Source organism: Pseudophryne corroboree, chromosome 2 (assembly GCF_028390025.1).
Source record: "Pseudophryne corroboree isolate aPseCor3 chromosome 2, aPseCor3.hap2, whole genome shotgun sequence".
Classification (NCBI taxonomy): domain Eukaryota; kingdom Metazoa; phylum Chordata; class Amphibia; order Anura; family Myobatrachidae; genus Pseudophryne; species Pseudophryne corroboree.
Window position 1 is genome coordinate 503,835,042 of NC_086445.1, and position 27,338 is coordinate 503,862,379.

General features: G+C 48.6%; 1 protein-coding gene across 7 annotated transcripts in view; it reads left to right on the forward strand.

The window, feature by feature from the left end:
- The window catches only part of BCAS3 (BCAS3 microtubule associated cell migration factor), a 2,144,796-nt gene that overhangs the window by 1,110,717 nt on the left and 1,006,741 nt on the right, over positions 1-27,338 (forward strand). The gene's annotated exons all lie outside the window — the stretch shown is intronic.

Here is a 27,338-nt window from a genome sequence, read left to right on the forward strand (position 1 = left end):
GGTATTTTTTTCTCTGGCAGTAAGGTAGGGTGGACACTGGACCGGTATCCGGTCTTTAGGTCAACACTCATTAGGCCGACCACTATTGGTCGACATAGTCTATTAGTCGACATGGTCACTAGGTCTACATGGACAAAGTCGAATGTCAACATGAGTTTTTCCACTTTTTTATCTTAATTTCTTTTATGTCCTAGAGGATACTGCGGTCCATTTAGTACCGTGGGGTATAGACGGGTCCACTAGGACCCATAGGCACTTTAAGAATTTGATAGTGTGGGCTGGCTCTTCCCTCTATGCCCCTCCTACCAGACTCAGTTTAGAAAATGTGCCCGGAGGAGCCGGTCACGCTGAAGGAAGCTCCTGAAAAATTTTCTGCATTTATTTTATATGTTTGTTATTTTCAGGCAGGGCTGGATGGCACCAGCCTGCCTGCTTTGTGGGACTTAGGGGAAGGGGGGAATGGCCCAACCTCTTGAAGGGTTAATGGGCCTGTTCCCCGCTGACAGGACACTGAGCTCCTGAGAAACCTATTAGCAAACCCCAGGGCCGTTTCTAGAGAGAAAAAAAAGAAAAAGCATACGCGTGGCCTCGTTAAAATGGCCTCATCTGATCTCATCATCACGGCCACCATAGGGAAAAAAAGTCCCCATTTTACACAGTAACGCAGGCACGTGTCCCCATTTTACACACTGCGGCAGGCACGTGTCCCCATTTTACACATTGCGGCAGGCATGTGTCCCCATTTTACACATTGCGGCAGGTACATGTCCCCATTTTACACATTACAGCAGGCACGTGTCCCCATTTTACACAGTACGGCAGGCAAGAGTCCCCATTTTACACAGTACGGCAGGCAAGAGTCCCCATTTTACACAGTACAGCAGGCAAGAGTCCCCATTTTACACAGTACAGCAGGCAAGAGTCCCCATTTTACACAGTACAGCAGGCACGTGTCCCCATTTTACACAGTACGGCAGGCAAGTGTCCCCATTTTACACAGCACGGCAGGCAAGTGTCCCCATTTTACACAGCACGGCAGGCAAGTGTCCCCATTTTACACAGCACGGCAGGCAAGTGTCCCCATTTTACACAGCACGGCAGGCAAGTGTCCCCATTTTACACAGTACGGCAGGCAAGAGTTCCCATTTTACACAACACGGCAGGCAAGTGTCCCCATTTTACACAGTACGGCAGGAGAATGTCCCCATTTTACACATTACAGCAAGCAAGTGTCGACATTTTACACAACACGGCAGGCAAGTGTCCCCATTTTAGACAGTACGGCAGGAAAATGTCCCCATTTTACACATTACAGAAAGCAAGTGTCCCCATTCTATACAGTATGGCAGGCAAGTGTCAAGTGGGGGGGGTGAGGAAGGTAGAGGGAGGGGGGAGAGAGATATGCAACTTACATATCAAGAGGATCTTCCCGCTCCCCAGGTCGGGCTCCCTCTCCTTCCTCGCGCCGGCCGCCGCCGCCTCCTCTTTCCAGCTTAGCTCCCCCTCCTCTTCCCGGGTACTGCTGCTCGGGGGGCGGAGTTTCACGGAATGACGCGGTTGCGACTCGACGTCACGACGCAACCGATTCATTCCGCGAAACTCCACCCCCCGAGCAGGAGTACTCAGGAGGAGGGGGGAATCAGGAACCCGCAAAGTGCCGCGGCGGTCGCCCCGTGCGGTTGCACGGCTCGCCCACCGCAAGAAACGGCACTGGCAAAACCAGCACGGTGAGTGTACAGTCCTGCAGGGGATGAGGCTCTGTCACAGGGAATAGAGGCTCTTATAGAGGCTATCAGAGATGTTCTGCATATTCCTGATAAGGTGTCAGAGGAGTGTGAGGAATTTAATTTTAATGTAAAAAAGAAGTCCTCAGTCACTTTTCCTGTGTCAAAGGAATTGAATACCCTGTTTGAAGAACCATGGGTTAATCCTGATAAGAAGTTTCTGATCCCTAAAAGGTTGCTCTCATCTTTTCCTTTTCCTCTGGAGGATAGGAAAAAATGGGAAAATCCACCGATAGTGGACGCATCAGTCTCTAGGCTGTCACGTAAAATTCTGAGCGCCCCTGGCAAAGTAATGAACTGGCGCCCCCCACCTCCCCTACAGATAGGCTGAGGTCAGGGACACTGAGGGAGAATTACAGGGAGGGTGCGGGTAGGGACAATGAGGTGGAGAGCTTACAGGTAGGCTGAGATCAGGGACACTTAGGGGCAATTACAGGGAGGGTGTGGGCAGGGACACTGAGGGGGAATTACAAGAGTGTGCGGGCAGGTACTCTGAGGGGGAATTACGGGGAGGGTACGGGCAGGGACACGGAGTGGAATTACAGGAGGATGTGGGCAGGGACACTGAGGGGGGAGTCACAGGGAGGCTGAGGTCAGGGACACTAAGGGGGAAAGGGAGGGTTCGGGTAGGGAAAATGAGAGGCAGGGCCTACAGGGAGGCTGAGGCCAAGGACACTGAGGGGCAATTGCAGGGAGGGTGCGAGAAGGGACACTGAGACAGAATTACAGGAGTGTGCGGGCAGGGACACTGAGGGGGGAGTCACAGGGAGGCTGAGGTCAGGAACACTGAGGGAGAATTACAGGGAGGGTGCAGACAGGGACACTGAGGAGGAATTATGAGGAGGGTGCGGGCAGGGACACTGAGATGGAATTACGGGGAGGGTGCAGGCAGGGAGACTGAGGGGGAATTACGAGGAGTGTGCAGGCAGGGACACTGAGGGGGAATTACAGTTAGGGTGCGGGTAGGGACACAGAGGGAATTACGGGGAGTGTGCAGGCAGGGACACTGAGGGGGAATTATGAGGAGTGTGCAGGCAGAGACACTGGGGGGGAATTACGGTTAGGGTGCGGGTAGGGACACTGAGAGGGAATTACGGGGAGGGTGTGGGCAGGGATACTGAGGAGGAATTATGGGAAGTGTGCGGCCAGGGACACTGAGAGGGAATTACAGGAGTGTATGGCCAGGGTCACTGAGGGGGCAGTTACAGGGATGGTGGGGGCAGGGACACTGAGGGGTAATTACAAGGAGGGTGCGGATAGGGACACCAAGGGGATATATGCACACATACATATAGTTAAAAACCCCTCTCTAGGTGTGATGGCACTAGATGTCCCAGCAAATCCAGTTGACATGGTGTGCTGGGACTTGTAGTCTCAACACAGCTGGACAGGCAGTCACTGGTCTAGATACCTCTCCATACAGAGCTCTTTGTAAGCAGTGATCCAGACTGCCAGGATAGACCATGCAGTGCAGCCATGGTACCGCAGAAAATGTACAGGTATGCTTATACTGCACTGCTGACTGGTGCTAATTGTAGTGGCTGGTGTTTGGTGACAGAACGCGTGGTACCAATGGGAAGGGGAGTGGATTAGGAAGAGGAGGTGCCTTGCTTTCTCCCCATAGTCACAGAGGTTGTCAGAGTGCAATAAGCTTCTGAGAGTCCGGCAGTGGATAAGCACTGCTAAGGTATGTACTCAGTGAGTACTATGTCATTCTACCCTCCTGCGCGGGTGGCACTGCTGGGCGGCGTCCCCCCTTGGATATCAAGAATGTGTACCTTCACATTCCGATCTGGCCGCCTCATCAGGCTTACCTATGGTTTGCTCTGCAGGACTGTCACTACCAGTTCCAGGCCCTGCCATTTGGTCTCTCCATGGCACCGAGGGTGTTCACCAAGGTGATGGCAGAGATGATGTTTCTACTCCGCAAACAGTGTGAACATAATTCCGTACCTGGACGATCTCCTGATAAAAGCACCATCCAGGGAAAGGTTGCTGGACAGCATTGCTCTCTCAACCAAACTTCTCCAGGATCATGGGTGGATTCTGAACCTTCCGAAATCTCACCTAGATCCATCACGGAGGCTCCCATTCCTGGGAATGATACTGGATACGGAGTCGCAGAAGGTGTTCCTTCCATTGGAAAAGGCATTAGTGATTCAGTCGATGGTTTGGGATGTCCTGAAGCTAACCCGGATAGCGGTGCATCTATGTTTCACTCAAGACCCTTCTAGCTCAATCTGTTGGACAAATGGTCTGGATCGCATATTCATGTGCACCAGAGGATCCGTCTGTTGCCAAAAACCAGGATCTCCCTTCTGTGGTGGCAACAGACTTCTCACCTCGTCGAGGGTTGGAGGTTTGGAATTCAGAATTGCATTCTGTTAACCACAGACGCAAGCCTCAGAGATTGGGTAGCAGTCACTCAGGGGGTGCAGTTTCAAGGAGGATGGTCCAGTCAGGAAGTTGTCCTTCCAATCAACATTCTGGGACTCAGGTCCATATACAACGCCCTTCTGCAGGCCTCACATCTTCTTCAAGATCAGGCCATTCAGGTCCAATCGGACAATGTGACGGCAATAACGTACATAAACCGACATGGCGGAACGAAAAGCAGAGCAGCAATGTTAGAGGTGTCAAGAATTCTTCTCTGGGCAGAGGTCTTCATTTCGGTAGTGGACAACTGGGAAGCAGACTTCCTCATCAGACACGACCTGCACCGGGGGGGGTGGGGTGGGGGCTCCACCCAGAGGTGTTCAGGTGCTTGACAAGTCGATGGGGATATCCACAGATCGACATGATGGCCTCTCATCTCAACAAGAAGCTCAAGCGGTATTGTTCTAGGTCGAAAGACCTACAGACGGTGGCGGTAGACGCCCTGACGACTCCATGGGTCTATCAGAGGGTGTGCGTGTTTCCTCCACTTCCACTGGTCCCAAGAATTCTAGAGAATAAAAAGGGAAAAGGTTCAAGCAATTCTAATTGCTCCGGACTGGCCAAGAAGGGCCTGGTACGCGGACCTTCTGGAGATGCTCCTCGAAGAAAATTTTCTGTGGTGGAATTCCATGGCAGAGTGGATGTGGGCCTATGTCTGGGCTACATAAAAGTCCAGATTTCGGCCTTGTCCATTTTCTTTCAGAAACAATTGGCTTCTTTCCCTGAGGTCCAGACGTTCTTGAAAGGTGTTCTGCGCATCCAACCTCCCTTTGTGTCTCCCACGGCACCTTGGGATCTCGATGTAGTGCTGCATTTCCTCCAATCGGACTGTTTTGAGCCATTACAGGAGGTCGACGTAAAATATCTTACGTGGAACACCGTCACACTGTTGGCCTTTGCTTCAGCAAGACGTGTGTCGGAGCTGGGGGCTTTGTCTCACAAAAGTCCCTATTTAATTTTCCATGAGGATAGAGCTGAACTCAGAACTCGTCAGCAATTTCTTCCCAAGGTGGTGTCTGCGTTTCACATCAACCAACCTATTGTGGTTCCGGTTGTCACCGACACCTCTACTACTTCAAGGTCTTTGGATGTCGTGAGGGCTTTGGCGGTGAATGTGAAAATATCTGCTCCTCACAGGAAGACGGACTCGCTGTTTGTTCTTTATGATTCCAATAAGATTGGGTGTCCTGCTTCAAAGCAGACAATTGCTCGCTGGATCAGACTTACTATCCAGCATGCTTATTCCACGGCAAGTTTGCCATGTCCAAAATCTCTACCGGTACACTCTACTAGTTTGGTGGGTTCTTCGTGGGCGTCCCGGGGTGTCACGGCTTTACAGCTCTGCCGAGCAGCTACTTGGTCAGGTTCGAACACGTTTGCAAAGTTCAACAAGTTTGATACTTTGGCCTCCGAGGACCTTCAGTTTGGTCAATCAGTTCTGCAGGAACCTCAGCACTCTCCCACCCGGTTTGGGAGGTTTGGTACATCCCCATGGTACTAAATGGACCCCAGTATCTTCTAGGAAGTAAGAGAAAATAGGATTTTAATTACCTACCGGTAAATCCTTTTCTCATAGTCCGTAGAGGATACTAGGTGCCCGCCCAGTGCTTCGTTCTTCCTGCACTGTTACTTGGTTAAGTAATGTTGGTTCAGCCGTTGCTGTTCCTGTTTCAAGTTTGGTTAGCTTGGCTTTCCTCTTGTTGTGTGTGCTGGTTCGGAATCTCACCACTATCCTTATCTATCCTTCTCTCGAAGTATGTCCGTCTCCTCGGGCACAGTTTCCTAGACCGAGTCTGGTAGGAGGGGCATAGAGGGAGGAGCCAGCCCACACTATCAAATTCTTAACGTGCCCATGGCTCCTAGTTGACCCGTCTATACCCCATGGTACTAAATGGACCCCAGTATCCTCTACGAACTACAAGAAAAGGATTTACCAGTAGGTAATGAAAATCCTGGTTTTTTTTTTTACTTGATCATGCTTTTACGATCCACGTGGACTACAATTGGGAACGTTAACTATGCCCGAAGCATGGCGAGGGGACACGGTGCACTAATTTGGGTTCCTGGTCACTTTATAAAGAAAAGGACACCAAACCTTACAAAACTCATGTCGACCCCACTGGACCATGGGGTTGTGATGGGGACCACAGGAGTTGGCCCTTAAACTAAACTGTAACTTTAACAGCTCAGGTGGCACTACTAGTCTCAGCTATAGCTGTTGCCGCTTTGGCTACGCGCTTGGTACACAGATTCTGAATCCAAGCATTCCTTGGAAGCATTTCCTTTTGGTGGGGATGTTCTTTTTTAGTTACATGCTGTTGTTGCGCTAGCCACCAGTGTTTTTTTTTTTTTTTTCATGTGGCTAGCCCCAACCAGAGGGGCGTTTATTTCACTCTTCCTTTTGAGAAGGAGCACGGAATTCTGTGTCAAGAATCGTTTTTCCAAGACCGGCAGCCTCTCGGAAGCCAAGGCTCCTAGGAAGCCTTGTGCCTACCAAAGGTCTTTACTCACTTAGTCTGGTTGGGGGTAGGTGGACAACTAGTTCAGGGACTGGTGGGTTGAGTTATTTTCTGAGGCCTGGTTACTGGACATTGTTTTCAGCAGTTCCAGGGTTTACCTCCTCCACCTCGTTGTTTTTTGTGCTGCTCTTCCCAGAGATGCAGGGAGCATGGTGACCAAAAATCAGGCTATATATTTTTTGCTTTCAGAAGGGGGGTTATTGCTCCTTCTGGCCGGTTCCGACTTCTCGTGCCTTAAACACCATGCTTCGGGTGAATAATTTTTTCAAGGATATCTCTCCAATTGGTGATCCACGACATGAAGACATGAAGATTTTTGGCCTTCCTTGATGTCAGAAATGGGTGTTTTCATGTTTCTCTTTGGTGAGGTCATTTCTCATTTCTCTGGTTTTGCTGTTAACTTTTGCTCACTATCAATTATAGGCCTATCATTTATTTGGCCATGGCCCTGAGCATTTTCATGTATCTGTGAGGACAAGTCTGTCATGCAAGTAGGTATTATTATTATTATTATTATCCTTTATTTACAGAATATGGCGCCACAAGGGATCCGCAGCGCCCATTACACAGTACATAATCAAATAAGCAAACAAGAAAACAGCACTTACAGTTCAAGACAATATACTGTAGGACAGGTATTTCGGTCATACCTTATTTGGATGATCTACTACAGCAGGCACCTAGACTGCATGGTGCAGGTTCATCAGGATCACCTAATGTCTTGTCAGCTCTTGTTGTCTGGGGGTGATCTTTGATACCTCTCTGCAGTGGGTGTTCCTGCCAGGGTCCACGGCTCTGACTTTCTCGCGTTGGTCAGGACAGTACTGTCTGTACCTCATCTTTCTATCTTGCTGTGCATGCAGCTGCTGGGCATAATAGTCTCCACCTTCAAGACCATTTGATACACCCGGTTCCACTCGCAGGAATTCTAGTGGGTGTTTCTAAAGCAGTGATGGCTAACCTTGACACTCCAGCTGTTGTTGAACTACACATCCCAGCATGCCCTGCTTCAGTTTTGCTATTTGGCCATGCTAAAACGGATGCAGGGCATGCTGGGATTTGTAGTTCAACAACAGCTGGAGAGTCAAGGTTAGCTATCACTGTTCTAAGGAATTGGATTGGGGTATACAGAGTCCCTCTGGTCTCAGCTTCTCATTCTATTCGCTTGTGCTCATCGTATATCTCTCCATTAGCGGCTGGTTTCTGATAACCTGCTTCAGACCAAACCTATGGTTCCCGTCGGTGATAGCTCTTCCAGCTGCAAGCCATCTATCTGACTATCTAGGTGGCCCAGTCTGTCCAGACCGGCCAGCCTGTGTAGATTCAGTCGACCAACACAATGGCAGTGGCATATGGCACTTAAGAAGGCAGTAGTTGCAGTAGCATTAACAGCTTAGTTTTTTTTCCAGTGCAGAGGCTTTTGTTCCGGCATTCTCAGTGGTGTTCATACCGGGGCTTGGAACTTGGAAAGTTTACTTCCTAATCAGAAACATTATTTCTCCCTAGAATGTTGTCACTCCTCCATAGGTTATCCAACAGTTAGTTTGGAAGTGGGGCTTTCCGTGAGTGGTTCTCATGGACTCCCATCACTAATTCACAGTTCTGTATTTTGTATATGGTCCTGGGACCTGATAGCTTTAACAGTGGTTGCCATGACAGTTTCGTGGAACTTTCGCATTGCCACAGATCAGTGGGTGCCGATACTCCTGGACGTGCATGGTTTGCCAGCGTTTTAATGTTATCAGTGGGTCCTGAATGGCATAGTTATACTGCTATGGGGTCCTTTTCTACATGTGGACCTTCCTCTGTTGCCTTTGACAGCCTACTTTCCAAGCCAAGCTTTTATAGGCTAAGGGTTTTTTTCTCTTTTGGTGGTCTGTACTCTGTTGCAGTGACGGAACCCGGTTTCCTTGCAACATTACCGTGGGATTTGGAAACCTTCATTTTGTTGCGTAAACAGTGGAGGGTTTGGACCTCCCTATTTTGCCTCTCTTGTTTCTTGGCGTTCCTGCAGAGTGTTTGAGGCCAATTTAAAGCTTTGGTCTTTGAAAGTATACAATTCAGCCCTGTCACTTTATTTCCAGCACTTTATTTTATGGCCCTTCTTCTGAAGGTTTAGACCTTATAACAAGGTGTGTTAATTGTTCAACCACTGTTTTGTCCACTGTTAGCTCTGTGGGTTTTCCACCTGGTACTCTAGGCTTTCAAGCTGGCTCCTTTGAAGCCTTTGCTTTCGGCGGACCTTCAATTTGTTACATGGATGCTGGTCTTCCTTATGGCCATTGCCTCAGCTTGGCGTGTTTCAGAATTGGAGTTTTGTCTTGCAGGTCGCCATTCCTCATGTTCCAAGACAATAGGATGGTTTCTGTGTTACAGCTGATGGTTGTTTCGGCTTTTCACTTTAGCCAGGAAATTGTTTTTCCTTTTTTTTTTTTCTCCTCCATTTTCGAATTTCCAGTGCCAGGATGATCTGGCTCTGTTCAACATAGTCCGAGCTCTGTTGGAGTAGTCTTCCATGCGCCACACAGATTCTTTACTTGTCCTTTATGACGAAAACAAACGTGGTTGGCAGGTTACAAAGCTGACCCTTTGCACATTGAATTCCTTTGGTCTTCACTCAGACATATTCTAGTGCAGGGCACCAAGCATTCTGCGGGGTGGGTTGACAACCTCCTGGGTAGCATAACATGGGGCTTCATAGACCTGGCCTGTCATGCAGCTACCTGGTCCCCTGTCCAAATGTATGCTAATTTTTACTGTTTTCATGTTTTTACCCCCAGCAACCCCTTGCTTTGGGCGTACAGTTCTCCAGTTAGGCTGCTTGTGCGTTTCCTCCGCTGGTGGCAGCTGTTGAACATCCCATGGCCCAGTGTCCCCCAACCTTGCTACCAGAGAAAAGAGGATTTTTGGTCACTTACCACTGAATTCTATTCTTTTTTTCTATAGCAGGCTTGGGGACTCTGCGTTCCCTCCTCCATGTTCAGTCATGCAGGGTTTTGGTTCTTCTCTGTCGTTTACCTACTGGTTTGTTTTATTATTCTAACAGTTTCGCTGGGTTACTGCTTCTCCTTTCCGGGCACTGTTAAAGTTGTACTGCCTGCTGGGGGTTGCTGAGGGGAGAAGCTTAGGTTTCTGAAGGTTGCAGCTTAGTTTAAGTGCAAACTCCTGTGGTCCTCATCGCAAACCCCATGGTCCAGTTTCTCCCAACCTGCTTAAGAGAAAAGGATTCAATGGGAAGTGATCAAAATTCCTACTTTTTCTTCTCAGTCATCTTGTTGTCATTATTTTATGTAAATATATTATTGAGAATAGAGCAATATTTCTACCGATAAGCAGTCTAATTATACACTACCATTTGCAAGTAATCAGGAGTGTAGCCAGATTTTTGTGGGCTCCATAGCAAGATTTTGAAGGGCCCCTTGTCTAGAGAGAGACCTCTCTGCAGAGGTTGTTAACTATATGTTTCATAATAGTGCCCTGGTTTATTTTCTTAACCATAGTACTGCCTTAGTTAATGTTATGCCCCATAGAAATACCCTTGTTCACATTATGTCACATTATTATTATTATTATTATTATTATTATTATTATTATTATTATTATTCTTTATATGAAACTGCAAGGATTCCACCGCACCTAACAAGGTACATAAACAATGAGCAAAACAAGAAAACAACAACTTACAATAAATGACAATGTATGACATAGTATATAAATATTTCTGCATCAGCTGACATGACACTACAATAAGCATCGGAGTGGCAGAAACTGAGAGTTTGGTGTAGTTGTAGTGAGTATGGAATATAAGATAGTCCAATTAAGAGGAGGAGAAGCACATGAGGGGAGAGGGCCCTGCTTGCGAGAGTTTATATTCTTGTGGGACAGAGGGTTAGGATGAGAAACAGGTTTTAGGAAGAATTGGGTCTTGAGATTCCGTTTGAAGTTTTGTAGAGGGGCGCAGAGTCTGATTGGAAGAGCTAGAGTACATTTGTAGGGCTGCCAATACACATTATGCAACACAGTACTCCCAGTTCACATTATAACATACAGTGTGCCCAGTTCATATTATGTCACATTATAATTCCCTCCAGTTCATTTAATACCACATCACAGTGAGCAGATCCAGGGGCATGACTTTTTTATGTGTTATTTTGTCTATATTTTGGATCATATATCACCAGTTTGAAGAGTACTTTGGATTACTTTGATATTCCATATTATGTTTCACGTTTTTCAGCATTTAACATGTCAGTACTGTAATTTGTTTTATGTTTTTAATTGTTTTTAACAAATGGCTGCTAAACTATAATAAAATAAATGTTACGTTTTATATACTGATACAATCATAATATCTGATTAAGTGTGCCCCCACAATAATTAGCTTTTTTTTTTTTTTGAGTATTAGTCTGGTCACCAAACTTGGGTTTGTGTATTAGACTGTACACCAGGTCTGGATTTGCATATTAAACTGGGCACCAGGTCTGGGTTTGATAATTATAAAGGTCAAACAATTTGGATGCTGCTCAGTCATACCTGGAGATAATTATATATCAGGTAGGGGGAGGGGTCACAGACAAACAACAGACAAAGAGGAAGGGGGGTGCAAATCCCCACCCCTAAATTCCCTTCCGCACACTGAAAATTACCTGTAGCCATCCCTGAACCTATCTGGTAATAAAATTCAAAGAATTAGTCACAAATGTTTGCAAACACATGTTTAGCTGCTGGCCACTTCACGGCTTCTCTGATACAGCAGTCCTAACCTACATAATAGCAGTGCCCACATAGAGCCATGTAATTTGTCACAGTAGGTCTCATGATAAAGGCTATTACTAAAACACTTCCAGACAGAGAGCTAACTTACCCGGGAGCCACCTCCAGGATCTCCCATTGGCACTACAAGGAACAGCATGCCTTCCAAATGCTGCTCCCATTCAATGCCTCTTGCACACAAGCAGACAAACAATTTGGAAGCTGCTCAATCATACCTGGAGATAATTATATATCAGGTGCTGGAAGGGGAAGGGGTCACAGACAAACAACAGACAAAGAGGAAGGGGGGTGCAAATCCCCACCCCTAAATTCCCTTCCGCACACTGAAAATTACCTGTAACCATCCCTGAACCTATCTGGTAATAAAATTCAGAGAATTAGTCACAAATGTTTGCAAACACATGTTTAGCTGCTGGCCACTTCACGGCTTCTCTGATACAGCAGTCCTACCCTACATAATAGCAGTGCCCACATAGGGCCATGTAATTTGTCACAGTAGGCATATTATAAAGGTCACCAGATCTGGGTTTGCATATTGTAATGGGATCCAGGTCTGGATTTGCATGTAGACTGGGCACCAGGTCTGGGTTTGCATATTAGATTAGGCACCATATCTGGGATTACCCATTGGATTAGGTATCAGATATACAGTGCATCCAGAAAGTATTCACAGTGCTTCACTGTTTCCACATTTTGTTATGTTACAGCCTTATTACAAAATGGGATAAATTAATTTTTTCCCCTCAAAATTCTACACACAATACCACATAATGACAACATAAAAAAAGTTTTTTTGATATTTTTGCATATTTATTAAAAATAACTAAAAAAGAAACCACATGTACATAAGTATTCACAGCCTTTACCATGAAGCTCAAAATTGAGCTCAGGTGCATCCTGTTTCTACTGATCATCCTTGAGATGTTTTTACAGCTTAATTGGAGTCCACCTGTGTTAAATTCAGTTGATTGGACATGATTAGGAAAGGCACACACCTGTCTATATGTCTGAGCACAAACTAAGCATGAAGTCAAAGGAATTGTGTGTAGACCTCTGAGACAGGATTGTCTCGAGGCACAAATCTAGGGAACGGTACAGAAAATATCTGCTGCTTTGAAGGTCCCAATGAACACAGTGGCCTCCATCATCCGTAAATGGAAGAAGTTTGGAACCACCAGGACTCTTCCTAGAGCTCGTCGGCCATCTAAACTGAGCGATCAGGGGAGAAGGGCCCAAGTCAGGGAAGTGACCAAGAACATGATGGTCACTCTGTCAGAGCTACAGCATTCCTCTGTGGAGAGAGGAGAACCTTCCAGAAGGACAACCATCTCTGCAGCAATCCACCAATCAGACCTGTATGGTAGAGTGGCCAACCGGAAGCCACTCCTTAGTAAAAAGCACATGGCAGCCCATCTGGAGTTTGCCAAAATGCACCTGAAGGACTCTCAGACCATGAGAAACAAAATTCTCTGGTCTGACGAGACAAAAATTGATCTCTTTGGCGTGAATACCAGGTGTCATGTTTGGAGAAAACCAGGCACCGCTCATCACCAGGCCAATACCATCCCTACAGTGAAGCGTGGTGGTGGCAGCATCATGCTGTGGGGATGTTTTTCAGTGTCAGGAACTGGGAGACCAGTCAGGATAGAGGGAAAAATGAATGCAGCAATGTACAGAGACATCCTGGATGAAAACCTGCTCCAGAGTGCTCTTGTCCTCAGACTGGGGCGACGGTTCATCTTCAGCAGGACAACCACCCTAAGCACACAGCCAAGATATCAAAGGAGTGGCTTCAGGACAACTCTGTGAATGTCCTTGAGTGGCCCAGCCAGAGCCCGATTGAACATCTCTGGAGAGATCTGAAAATGGCTGTGCGAAACTGCCCAAAGATAGGTGTACCAAGCTTGTAGTATCATATTCAAAAAGACTAGAGGCTGTAATTGCTGCCAAAGGTGCATCAACAAAGTATTGAGCAAAGGCTGTGAATACTTACGTACATGTGATTTCTTAGTTTTTTTATTTGTAATAAATTTTCCAAAATCTCAAAAATACTTTTTTCACATTGTCATTATATTGTATTGTGTGTAGAATTGTGAGGGAAAAATGAATTTATTAAGGCTGTAACATAATAAAATGTGGACAAGGGGCCTAATTCATGTCACGTCTGAGGATTCTTGTGGATCCGGATTTGGGGAAGATGATTCTGGTGCACTTGGATCTCTGAATAACAAACGAGCGGGACGGATGAAGGTCTTGCGCATTTATTACTTGGAGTAGTTTAACAGGGTTCGCCAAAGACAGTTGAATAGAGATACGACTGTAGGTTAGCAGGTGGCTGAGGATACCGGAACCGTGACCCAGTACTTAAAAGGAGGAATTGTGAAGGCTGGTTACTGCGGCATCCAGAACAGGTAGCTAGGTAGGACACGGGAACAGAGTCGATAGTCTGCGTAAGACTATATCAGGAGGCTTGGGTACTTTGCGGTAACAAGAACCTGACACTGGAGACGATGCGGGAGAACAGAGGACTAGCTTCGCAGATACTGTGAAAGACGTTGCACTGGCAAATTCCCTCCTCCAGGCCTTCCTGTCTTATAGCAGCTGCTCGGAGCTAATTGGCCACAGGAAAGTGATAAATTGGTGCAGTGTGGGCAAGATAGGCTTTTTTCCCACATCCAAGATGGCCACCGGGAACACAGCCCAGCCTGTTCACAGAAGCCCTGGCTCCACAGCAGCACCGCTAACCCCTGCCGGAGGGACATGCTGCCAGTCTGCAGAGCCGCCAACCAGTGCCCTTGCCTGTCCTTCCAGCGCACCCTGCCCGGCGCAAGCAGCAGCAGCCCGCACCTCCACCAGCTGGACCTCTCCAAAGGGACCGGACAGGTAAGAGCTGGCTCCCCTGCACAGTCTCCTGCCAGACCGTGACAATTCAGACCTGATCGTAGCAGCAACTTTGTTAGCACATGGGCAAAACCATGTGCACTGCAGAGGGGGCAGATATAACATGTTCAGAGAACGTTAGATTTGGGTGGAGTGTGTTCAAACTTAAATCTTAAATCTAAATTGCAGTGTAAATATAAAGCAGCCAATATTTACCCTGCACAGAAACAATATAACCCACCAAATCTATCTCTGCACATATTATATCTGCCCCCCTGCAGTGCACATGGTTTTGCCCATCTGCTAACAAAGTTGCTGCTACGATCAGGTCTGAATTAGGGGGCTAATTCAGACCTGATCGCTGCTGTGTCTGAACTGCGCATGCCAGACAGCCGACGATTGACTGAAAGAGTCGGTCGCTGGGCGGGAGGGGGCGTGGGTCGGAGGCGTTTGGACGCCTTTTAAGGGGCTCTGTCAAGGCAACGCAGGCATGCCCGGACCATTGGGGAGGCGGGCCGCTGCGGCCGCGTGACATCACATGCAGCTGCTGCGACCCTCACAGCGACGAGTAGCTCCTGCCAGTGCATAGGAGCTGCGCTGGCAGGGAGCTACTCTTCCAGTACAAAAGCATCGCCGCTGTGCAATGCTTTTGTACTTGCACGGGGAGGTCGGACCTGACATGTGGGACAGACTATCCCTTTGCTGGGCGTCACCCGTATGTCTGTGTGACTGAATTTAGCACATCTACAATCAGGTCTGAATTAGGCCCTAGGCCCAAAGTGAAGTGCTGTGAATACTTTCCAGATGTACTGTAGACTTGCATATTAGACAGCACCAGATACCGGTCTGCTTATTAGACTTGCCACCAGATATGGGTCTAGATGTGTAAAGGAATATTTTCAGAGGCATTGGTTTCTGTAAACTATTCTTTAGTGTACTAGATTTCGCAAAGATTGAGCATCACTCACTAGGTCTGAAATGGTAAGCAAATGCCTGATTGCTGTATGTGGTTTAATGTTAGTTTTGTATCTTAAAACTCCTCCAAGCATTTATTGCCCATTCTTAATGCCTGTTTTACATGATAAAGTTTTGATGCTCGTTGCTATGAGTTTTATACCTCTTTCACATCTGCAATGCCGGATCCCACCTGGGAATTGGTAACGAGTCCTTCCCGTGGGATCCGGCATTGGAGCCTCAGCGCTGGCTTCCCAACCCGACAATATACCGGGCTGGTTGCCATAGCAGCAGGAGGAGGACCCGGCAGCGGGGGTGGATGTGGAGCTGGGAGATGAGCTCATCTCCGCGCCGCCTCTCCCTATGTAGTAAATGGGTCTCGGGTCGCATCCACCCAGGAACCCGTTTACACTGCCACTGACCCGGTATTCGACCCGGGAATAACCCTTCTTATCACCCGGGTTGAATTACCGGGTCAGGTGACCTGTGAACTCTCCAAGGCCCCTTTCACATCGCACACTGACCCGTGTCGACCCGACAATATGTCGGGTCAATACCGGGTTATGTTTGCGATGTGAAAGGGGTATTAGTAGCAGTTAAAGTACTGTATGCAGTTGGGCAAGAAATTATTCCTATATGCCTAGCGGACTGTACTGGACACAACTGTGTTTATTAAAAAGCATAGGAGTTTTTTTTGTTGCAAGAACTGCGGTGTTCTACAAATATAGTTGTGTGCCTTTGTCAGCAGCTCACGACAGATGTGTGTGATTTTTTTAGGTGACTTGTGTCCTGGCCATATGTCCTTTGCTGAGATCACATTGTAAATATAATTGTTTCTGACTTTCCTGTATGTCTATCAGCAAACGCGTCAGTTCTAAACATAGAGCAACATATGTTGGTCTGACTCACACAGTGGCTCTATGAGGCTGTGCATTGTTAGAAATCCAGACTAGCCATTGTGCACAATAGTTATTGATATAATATGAAACATGCCTCTTAGACCCACTGGCAGAGCATGCAATGGTGCCTACAAGATTGTGTGCATTCTGCTTGCAACTTAATTGTTGCTTTTTAAACATTTATTTAAAGTGACATCATTATCATTATTTTTATATTCATATTGCTGCTAAATATTTTTATTGCAGTACATTCAAAAATCTTTCAAATTCAGGCAGTCTCGTCATGTTCCTGCAATATCTGGAGTACAGAACATAGATATAGATACATTGTTCGTTAATATAGGTATTCTGTCTAATAATTTCCTCATTCATTTTCAGCTACACACAGGTACCTGTTATTTATGTGAGTGATACTTGGTACTACATACTGTATATTTAATAGTATACAAACTTTAGAAGAGTCTCTAATTGCAACATATTGTATTATACGTAAGAGTTATTTCTAGATGCACGGCAGCTACTGTATTTTAATTGCACACTTCCTAGTTTCTGTACACTTTTCTACAATTTTTTTTTATCCTACCGTTTTCCTGTGTTTTAAATTAATTGAAGTGGTTTATAATGTAATTCAATAAAAGTGAAGTTTTGATATTTCCTTTTGTGCACCACACAAAATACAACACTCTTCCCTTGCATACCAGCACTATGCATCCATGATCCTTGGTTTGGAAAAAAAAAACTAAAATGGTGTATATATTGGGGTTTCCCCATGGTTTCAGTCATAACATATAATACACTGCAGAGCTAGGCCAATAGCATAGCATGCACACTACAGTTAGGGTTGCCACTAGGAGGTTCTGGCACAATACAGGGCATAGGGCAAACCTGGGAGGTGTGGCCACGTCCCCTTTCTCTTATGTCCTAGAGGATGCTGGGGTCCATATTAGTACCATTGGGTATAGACGGGTCCACCAGGAGCCATGGGCACTTTAAGACTTTAATAGTGTGGGCTGGCTCCTCCCTCTATGCCCCTCCTACCAGACTCAGATTAGAAAATGTGCCCAGAGGAGCCGGTCACAGATAGGGGAGCTCCTAGAGCTTCTTTGGTTTTATTTATTTTTTTAAGAGTAATTAGGCACAGGGATGCTGCTGGCAACAGCCTCCCTGCTTCGTGGGACTTAGGGGGGGGAGTAGTCTCCAACCTCTTGAGGTTAATGGCCACTATCTCCGCTGACAGGACACTGAGCTCCTGAGGGTGATGATCATTAGCCCCCGAGGCAACCGCCCACTCCCGCAGCATGCCGCCACCCCCTAACAAAGCCAGAAGATCGAGGTGGTGAGTGTGTCACCGGTGACCCGACAAGCGGGGAGCCGGTGTGCATGGTGGCTACAGGGTTGGAGTGCAGTACTTACACTGCGCTCTGGAAGGCTCAGCGGTACAGGTGTGGCGCTGTGAGGGGCGCCCTGGGCCAGCGCAGTACCTTTACAACTAGTCACTCATGCTATCAGGGGCTTCGGTAACGCTGCTAGCGCCATTACCTCAGGCCAGTATAAATATTAAAAGTGCGGGAAGACGAGCCATGTTTGGGGACGGAGCTTCTCCTCAGAGCGGACCCAGCAGCTCATCAGCGCCATTTTCTCCCTGCAGATCCACACTCTGAGACACTGACAGGGAGCGCTGACCCTCCACAACTCCAGCTATCCTGTGCGGTATCAAGGGGGTTGTAGAAGGGGGGGAGACGAGACTATCAATTAACTGTGTAGTTAAGTGTTAAGGGTACACAGTCAGCGCCAGGCAATTATTCTATAACTGCCCACTGAGGCGCTGTGTGTGCTGGCTCCAAGCTCTGTGTTTCTCTGAAGGTACTTAAGGGAAACTGTGTCTGACACTTTCCTGTGTGTGTGTGTGTGTGTGTGTGTGTGTGTGTGTGTGTGTGTGTGTGTGTGTGTGTGTGTGTGTGTGTGTGCGTGTGCCACTTTCTCACATAACCATGTCCAGGGACTCTGTGTCTTGTGCGGCAGAATATGTATCTTCTCCAGAGGAATCCATTCCATGTACACAGGAATGTAATATTTTGTCTCAACCTTCCGAATCCGAGCCCCAGTGGGTAGCTTCTATTAGAGGATGCTGGGGACTCCGTAAGGACCATGGGGAATAGACGGGCTCCGCAGGAGACATGGGCACTATAAAGAAACTTTAGAATGGGTGTGCACTGGCTCCTCTCTCTATGCCCCTCCTCCAGACCTCAGTTAGATCCTGTGATCAGAGGAGACTGGGTGCTTTCAGGGGAGCTCTCCTGAGTTTCTCTGTAATAAAGAATTTTGTTAGGTTTTTTATTTTCAGGGAGTCCTGCTGGCAACAGGCTCCCTGCGCCGTGGGACTGAGAAGAGAGAAGCAGACCTACTTCAGTGATAGGCTCTGCTTCTTAGGCTACTGGACACCATTAGCTCCAGAGGGATCGGAACGCAGGTCTCACCCTTGCCGTTCGTCCCAGAGCCGCGCCGCCGTCCTCCTTGCAGAGCCGGAAGATAGAAGCCGGGTGAGTATACGAAGAAAGAAGACTTCACAGGCGGAAGAAGACTTCGGATCTTCACTAAGGTAACGCGCAGCGGTAACGCTGCGCGCCATTGCTCCCGCGCACACACACAGGCACAGATGGGTGCAGGGCGCAGGGGGGGGCGCCCTGGGCAGCAATAATCCTCTTGGCTGGCATTACAAGTATATTCAGCGATAGCAGTATAATATACAAGCCCCTGCCAGGTTAATTTGTATTTTGAGCGGGACCGAAGCCCGCCGCTGAGGGGGCGGAGCTTGATCCCACAGCACTAACCAGCGCCATTTTCTCCACAGCACGCTGCTGAGAAGCTGGCTCCCCGGACTCTCCCCTGCTGAACACGGTGACAGAGGGCTTTGAAGGAGGGGGGGGGGGGGACACATAATTTGGGCGCAGTCAGTATATATATAAAACAAAAAAGCGCTGTATATAGCTGGGACTTGTGTTTCCAGAGTCATTGGCGCTGGGTGTGTGCTGGCATACTCTCTCTCTGTCTCTCCAAAGGGCCTGGTTGGGGGAACTATCTCCATATTAGAGATTTCCCTGAGTGTGTGGGGTGTCGGTACGCGTTTGTCGGCATGTCTGAAGCAGAAGGCTCTTCTAGGGAGGAGGTGGAGCAAATGAGTGTGGTGTCTCCGTCGGCAACGCCGACACCTGATTGGTTGGATATGTGGAATGTTTTTAATGCAAATGTGAATTTATTACACAAAAGGTTGGACAAAGCGGAGTCCAGGGGAAATACAGGGAGTCAATCCCTGCCTTTCACTATGTCACAGGGCCCTTCTGGGTCTCAAAAGCGCCCACTATCCCAAGTAGCAGACACTGATACCGACTCCAGTGTCGACTATGATGATGCGAGGTTGCAGCCGAGATTGGCAAAAAGTATTCAATATATGATTATTGCTATAAAAGATGTGTTGCATATCACAGATGACCCCTCGGTCCCGGACACGAGGGTGCGCATGTATAAGGAAAAGAAACCTGAGGTTACTTTCCCCCTTCACATGAGCTAAATGAGTTGTTTGAAAGGGCTTGGGAAACTCCAGACAAGAAACTGCAGATTCCCAAAAGGATTCTAATGGCGTATCATTTCCCGGCTAAGGACAGGATACGGTGGGGGTTTCCCCATGGTTTCAGTCATAACATATAATACACTGCAGAGCTAGGCCAATAGCATAGCATGCACACTACAGTTAGGGTTACCACTAGGAGGTTCTGGCACAATACAGGGCATAGGGCAAACCTGGGAGGTGTGGCCACGTCCCCTTTCTCTTATGTCCTAGAGGATGCTGGGGTCCATATTAGTACCATTGGGTATAGACGGGTCCACCAGGAGCCATGGGCACTTTAAGACTTTAATAGTGTGGGCTGGCTCCTCCCTCTATGCCCCTCCTACCAGACTCAGATTAGAAAATGTGCCCAGAGGAGCCGGTCACAGATAGGGGAGCTCCTAGAGCTTCTTTGGTTTTATTTATTTTTTTAAGAGTAATTAGGCACAGGGATGCTGCTGGCAACAGCCTCCCTGCTTCGTGGGACTTAGGGGGGGGAGTAGTCTCCAACCTCTTGAGGTTAATGGCCACTATCTCCGCTGACAGGACACTGAGCTCCTGAGGGTGATGATCATTAGCCCCCGAGGCAACCGCCCACTCCCGCAGCATGCCGCCACCCCCTAACAAAGCCAGAAGATCGAGGTGGTGAGTGTGTCACCGGTGACCCGACAAGCGGGGAGCCGGTGTGCATGGTGGCTACAGGGTTGGAGTGCAGTACTTACACTGCGCTCTGGAAGGCTCAGCGGTACAGGTGTGGCGCTGTGAGGGGCGCCCTGGGCCAGCGCAGTACCTTTACAACTAGTCACTCACGCTATCAGGGGCTTCGGTAACGCTGCTAGCGCCATTACCTCAGGCCAGTATAAATATTAAAAGTGCGGGAAGACGAGCCATGTTTGGGGACGGAGCTTCTCCTCAGAGCGGACCCAGCAGCTCATCAGCGCCATTTTCTCCCTGCAGATCCACACTCTGAGACACTGACAGGGAGCGCTGACCCTCCACAACTCCAGCTATCCTGTGCGGTATCAAGGGGGTTGTAGAAGGGGGGGAGACGAGACTATCAATTAACTGTGTAGTTAAGTGTTAAGGGTACACAGTCAGCGCCAGGCAATTATTCTATAACTGCCCACTGAGGCGCTGTGTGTGCTGGCTCCAAGCTCTGTGTTTCTCTGAAGGTACTTAAGGGAAACTGTGTCTGACACTTTCCTGTGTGTGTGTGTGTGTGTGTGTGTGTGTGTGTGTGTGTGTGTGTGTGTGTGTGTGTGTGTGTGTGTGTGTGCGCCACTTTCTCACATAACCATGTCCAGGGACTCTGTGTCTTGTGCGGCAGAATATGTATCTTCTCCAGAGGAATCCATTCCATGTACACAGGAATGTAATATTTTGTCTCAACCTTCCGAATCCGAGCCCCAGTGGGTAGCTTCTATTAGAGGATGCTGGGGACTCCGTAAGGACCATGGGGAATAGACGGGCTCCGCAGGAGACATGGGCACTATAAAGAAACTTTAGAATGGGTGTGCACTGGCTCCTCTCTCTATGCCCCTCCTCCAGACCTCAGTTAGATCCTGTGATCAGAGGAGACTGGGTGCTTTCAGGGGAGCTCTCCTGAGTTTCTCTGTAATAAAGAATTTTGTTAGGTGTTTTATTTTCAGGGAGTCCTGCTGGCAACAGGCTCCCTGCGCCGTGGGACTGAGAAGAGAGAAGCAGACCTACTTCAGTGATAGGCTCTGCTTCTTAGGCTACTGGACACCATTAGCTCCAGAGGGATCGGAACGCAGGTCTCACCCTTGCCGTTCGTCCCAGAGCCGCGCCGCCGTCCTCCTTGCAGAGCCGGAAGATAGAAGCCGGGTGAGTATACGAAGAAAGAAGACTTCACAGGCGGAAGAAGACTTCGGATCTTCACTAAGGTAACGCGCAGCGGTAACGCTGCGCGCCATTGCTCCCGCGCACACACACAGGCACAGATGGGTGCAGGGCGCAGGGGGGGGCGCCCTGGGCAGCAATAATCCTCTTGGCTGGCATTACAAGTATATTCAGCGATAGCAGTATAATATACAAGCCCCTGCCAGGTTAATTTGTATTTTGAGCGGGACCGAAGCCCGCCGCTGAGGGGGCGGAGCTTGATCCCACAGCACTAACCAGCGCCATTTTCTCCACAGCACGCTGCTGAGAAGCTGGCTCCCCGGACTCTCCCCTGCTGAACACGGTGACAGAGGGCTTTGAAGGAGGGGGGGGGGGGGACACATAATTTGGGCGCAGTCAGTATATATATAAAACAAAAAAGCGCTGTATATAGCTGGGACTTGTGTTTCCAGAGTCATTGGCGCTGGGTGTGTGCTGGCATACTCTCTCTCTGTCTCTCCAAAGGGCCTGGTTGGGGGAACTATCTCCATATTAGAGATTTCCCTGAGTGTGTGGGGTGTCGGTACGCGTTTGTCGGCATGTCTGAAGCAGAAGGCTCTTCTAGGGAGGAGGTGGAGCAAATGAGTGTGGTGTCTCCGTCGGCAACGCCGACACCTGATTGGTTGGATATGTGGAATGTTTTTAATGCAAATGTGAATTTATTACACAAAAGGTTGGACAAAGCGGAGTCCAGGGGAAATACAGGGAGTCAATCCCTGCCTTTCACTATGTCACAGGGCCCTTCTGGGTCTCAAAAGCGCCCACTATCCCAAGTAGCAGACACTGATACCGACTCCAGTGTCGACTATGATGATGCGAGGTTGCAGCCGAGATTGGCAAAAAGTATTCAATATATGATTATTGCTATAAAAGATGTGTTGCATATCACAGATGACCCCTCGGTCCCGGACACGAGGGTGCGCATGTATAAGGAAAAGAAACCTGAGGTTACTTTCCCCCTTCACATGAGCTAAATGAGTTGTTTGAAAGGGCTTGGGAAACTCCAGACAAGAAACTGCAGATTCCCAAAAGGATTCTAATGGCGTATCATTTCCCGGCTAAGGACAGGATACGGTGGGGGTTTCCCCATGGTTTCAGTCATAACATATAATACACTGCAGAGCTAGGCCAATAGCATAGCATGCACACTACAGTTAGGGTTACCACTAGGAGGTTCTGGCACAATACAGGGCATAGGGCAAACCTGGGAGGTGTGGCCACGTCCCCTTTCTCTTATGTCCTAGAGGATGCTGGGGTCCATATTAGTACCATTGGGTATAGACGGGTCCACCAGGAGCCATGGGCACTTTAAGACTTTAATAGTGTGGGCTGGCTCCTCCCTCTATGCCCCTCCTACCAGACTCAGATTAGAAAATGTGCCCAGAGGAGCCGGTCACAGATAGGGGAGCTCCTAGAGCTTCTTTGGTTTTATTTATTTTTTTAAGAGTAATTAGGCACAGGGATGCTGCTGGCAACAGCCTCCCTGCTTCGTGGGACTTAGGGGGGGGAGTAGTCTCCAACCTCTTGAGGTTAATGGCCACTATCTCCGCTGACAGGACACTGAGCTCCTGAGGGTGATGATCATTAGCCCCCGAGGCAACCGCCCACTCCCGCAGCATGCCGCCACCCCCTAACAAAGCCAGAAGATCGAGGTGGTGAGTGTGTCACCGGTGACCCGACAAGCGGGGAGCCGGTGTGCATGGTGGCTACAGGGTTGGAGTGCAGTACTTACACTGCGCTCTGGAAGGCTCAGCGGTACAGGTGTGGCGCTGTGAGGGGCGCCCTGGGCCAGCGCAGTACCTTTACAACTAGTCACTCACGCTATCAGGGGCTTCGGTAACGCTGCTAGCGCCATTACCTCAGGCCAGTATAAATATTAAAAGTGCGGGAAGACGAGCCATGTTTGGGGACGGAGCTTCTCCTCAGAGCGGACCCAGCAGCTCATCAGCGCCATTTTCTCCCTGCAGATCCACACTCTGAGACACTGACAGGGAGCGCTGACCCTCCACAACTCCAGCTATCCTGTGCGGTATCAAGGGGGTTGTAGAAGGGGGGGAGACGAGACTATCAATTAACTGTGTAGTTAAGTGTTAAGGGTACACAGTCAGCGCCAGGCAATTATTCTATAACTGCCCACTGAGGCGCTGTGTGTGCTGGCTCCAAGCTCTGTGTTTCTCTGAAGGTACTTAAGGGAAACTGTGTCTGACACTTTCCTGTGTGTGTGTGTGTGTGTGTGTGTGTGTGTGTGTGTGTGTGTGTGTGTGTGTGTGTGTGTGTGCGCCACTTTCTCACATAACCATGTCCAGGGACTCTGTGTCTTGTGCGGCAGAATATGTATCTTCTCCAGAGGAATCCATTCCATGTACACAGGAATGTAATATTTTGTCTCAACCTTCCGAATCCGAGCCCCAGTGGGTAGCTTCTATTAGAGGATGCTGGGGACTCCGTAAGGACCATGGGGAATAGACGGGCTCCGCAGGAGACATGGGCACTATAAAGAAACTTTAGAATGGGTGTGCACTGGCTCCTCTCTCTATGCCCCTCCTCCAGACCTCAGTTAGATCCTGTGATCAGAGGAGACTGGGTGCTTTCAGGGGAGCTCTCCTGAGTTTCTCTGTAATAAAGAATTTTGTTAGGTGTTTTATTTTCAGGGAGTCCTGCTGGCAACAGGCTCCCTGCGCCGTGGGACTGAGAAGAGAGAAGCAGACCTACTTCAGTGATAGGCTCTGCTTCTTAGGCTACTGGACACCATTAGCTCCAGAGGGATCGGAACGCAGGTCTCACCCTTGCCGTTCGTCCCAGAGCCGCGCCGCCGTCCTCCTTGCAGAGCCGGAAGATAGAAGCCGGGTGAGTATACGAAGAAAGAAGACTTCACAGGCGGAAGAAGACTTCGGATCTTCACTAAGGTAACGCGCAGCGGTAACGCTGCGCGCCATTGCTCCCGCGCACACACACAGGCACAGATGGGTGCAGGGCGCAGGGGGGGGCGCCCTGGGCAGCAATAATCCTCTTGGCTGGCATTACAAGTATATTCAGCGATAGCAGTATAATATACAAGCCCCTGCCAGGTTAATTTGTATTTTGAGCGGGACCGAAGCCCGCCGCTGAGGGGGCGGAGCTTGATCCCACAGCACTAACCAGCGCCATTTTCTCCACAGCACACTGCTGAGAAGCTGGCTCCCCGGACTCTCCCCTGCTGAACACGGTGACAGAGGGCTTTGAAGGAGGGGTGGGGGGGGACATAATTTGGGCGCAGTCAGTATATATATAAAACAAAAAAGCGCTGTATATAGCTGGGACTTGTGTTTCCAGAGTCATTGGTGCTGGGTGTGTGCTGGCATACTCTCTCTCTGTCTCTCCAAAGGGCCTGGTTGGGGGAACTATCTCCATATTAGAGATTTCCCTGAGTGTGTGGGGTGTCGGTACGCGTTTGTCGGCATGTCTGAAGCAGAAGGCTCTTCTAGGGAGGAGGTGGAGCAAATGAGTGTGGTGTCTCCGTCGGCAACGCCGACACCTGATTGGTTGGATATGTGGAATGTTTTTAATGCAAATGTGAATTTATTACACAAAAGGTTGGACAAAGCGGAGTCCAGGGGAAATACAGGGAGTCAATCCCTGCCTTTCACTATGTCACAGGGCCCTTCTGGGTCTCAAAAGCGCCCACTATCCCAAGTAGCAGACACTGATACCGACTCCAGTGTCGACTATGATGATGCGAGGTTGCAGCCGAGATTGGCAAAAAGTATTCAATATATGATTATTGCTATAAAAGATGTGTTGCATATCACAGATGACCCCTCGGCCCCGGACACGAGGGTGCGCATGTATAAGGAAAATAAACCTGAGGTTACTTTCCCCCTTCACATGAGCTAAATGAGTTGTTTGAAAGGGCTTGGGAAACTCCAGACAAGAAACTGCAGATTCCCAAAAGGATTCTAATGGCGTATCATTTCCCGGCTAAGGACAGGATACGGTGGGAATCCTCTCTCAGAGTGGACAAAGCGTTGACGCGCTTATCCAAAAAGGTAGCGCTGCCGTTTCAAGATACCGCAACCCTCAAGGATCCTGCTGATCACTTGCAAGAGACTACGTTGAAGTCAATTTACACACATACTGGTACATTACTCAGACCGGTGATAGCGTCGGCTTGGGTTTGTAGCGCTGTAGCAGCGTGGACAGATACCTTGTCTGCTGAAATTGATACACTGGATAAGGATACCGTTTTATTGACCTTGGGTCATATTAAGGATGCTGTCCTATATATGAGAGATGCTCAGAGAGACGTTGGCCTACTGGGTTCCAGAGCCAACGCCATGGCGATTTCTGCTAGGCAAGCCCTGTGGACCCGACAATGGACGGGTGATGCCGACTCAAAGAAGCATATGGAGGTTTTGCCTTACAAGGGTGAGGAATTATTTGGGGAAGGTCTCACGGACCTGGTTTCCACAGCTACTGCAGGTAAATCCACTTTTTTACCTTATGTTTCCTCACAGCCAAAGAAAACGCCACATTATCAGATGCAGTCCTTTCGGGGATCTTCCTTTCTCGCCAGAGGTAAGGGCAGAGGGAAAAAGCTGCCAACTACAGCTAGTTCCTAGGAACAGAAGTCCTCCCTGGCTTCTACAAAATCCACCGCATGACACTGGGGCTCCGCCGAGGGAGTTTGCCCCAGTGGGGGAACGTCTTCGAATTTTCAGCCACGTCTGGATTCAATCATAGGTGGATCCCTGGGCAATAGACATTGTTTCCCAGGGTTACAAGCTGGAATACGAAGAGGTGCCTCCTCGCCGTTTTTTCAAATCGGCCCTACCAGCTTCTTCCCCAGAGAGGGAAGTAGTTTTAAATGCAATTCAAAAGCTGTATCTTCAACAAGTGGTGGTCAAAGTTCCCCTGCTTCAACAGGGGACGGGGTACTACTGGTACCGAACCGGACGGTCCGGTCAGACCCATTCTGAATTTAAAATCCTTAAACCTATACTTGAAAAGGTTCAAATTCAAGATGGAATCGCTCAAAGCGGTCATCGCCAGCCTGGAGGGGGGATTATATGGTGTCCCTGGACATAAAGGATGCATACCTTCATGTCCCCATATATCCTCCTCATCAGGCGTTCCTGAGATTTGCTGTACAGGATTGTCATTACCAATTTCAGACTTTGCCGTTTGGGCTTTCCACGGCCCCGAGGATTTTCACCAAGGTAATGGCGGAAATGATGGTGCTCCTGTGCAAGCAGGGTGTCACAATTATCCCGTACTTGGACGATCTCCTAATAAAAGCAAGATCGAGAGAACAGTTGCTGAACAGCGTTTCACTCTCCCTAAGGGTGTTGCAACAGCACGGCTGGATTCTCAATCAACCAAAGTCACAGTTGCCTTTCTTAGGCATGATTCTGGATACGGAATGAAAAAGGGTTTTTCTCCCGCTGGAAAAGGCCCAGGAACTTCAGAACGTGGTCAGGGACCTGTTAAAGCCAAAAAGGGTGTCGGTCCATCAATGCACTTGAGTTCTGGGAAAGATGGTGGCGTCTTACGAGGCCATTCCATTCGGCAGGTTCCATGCAAGGACCTTTCAGTGGGACCTTCTGGACAAGTG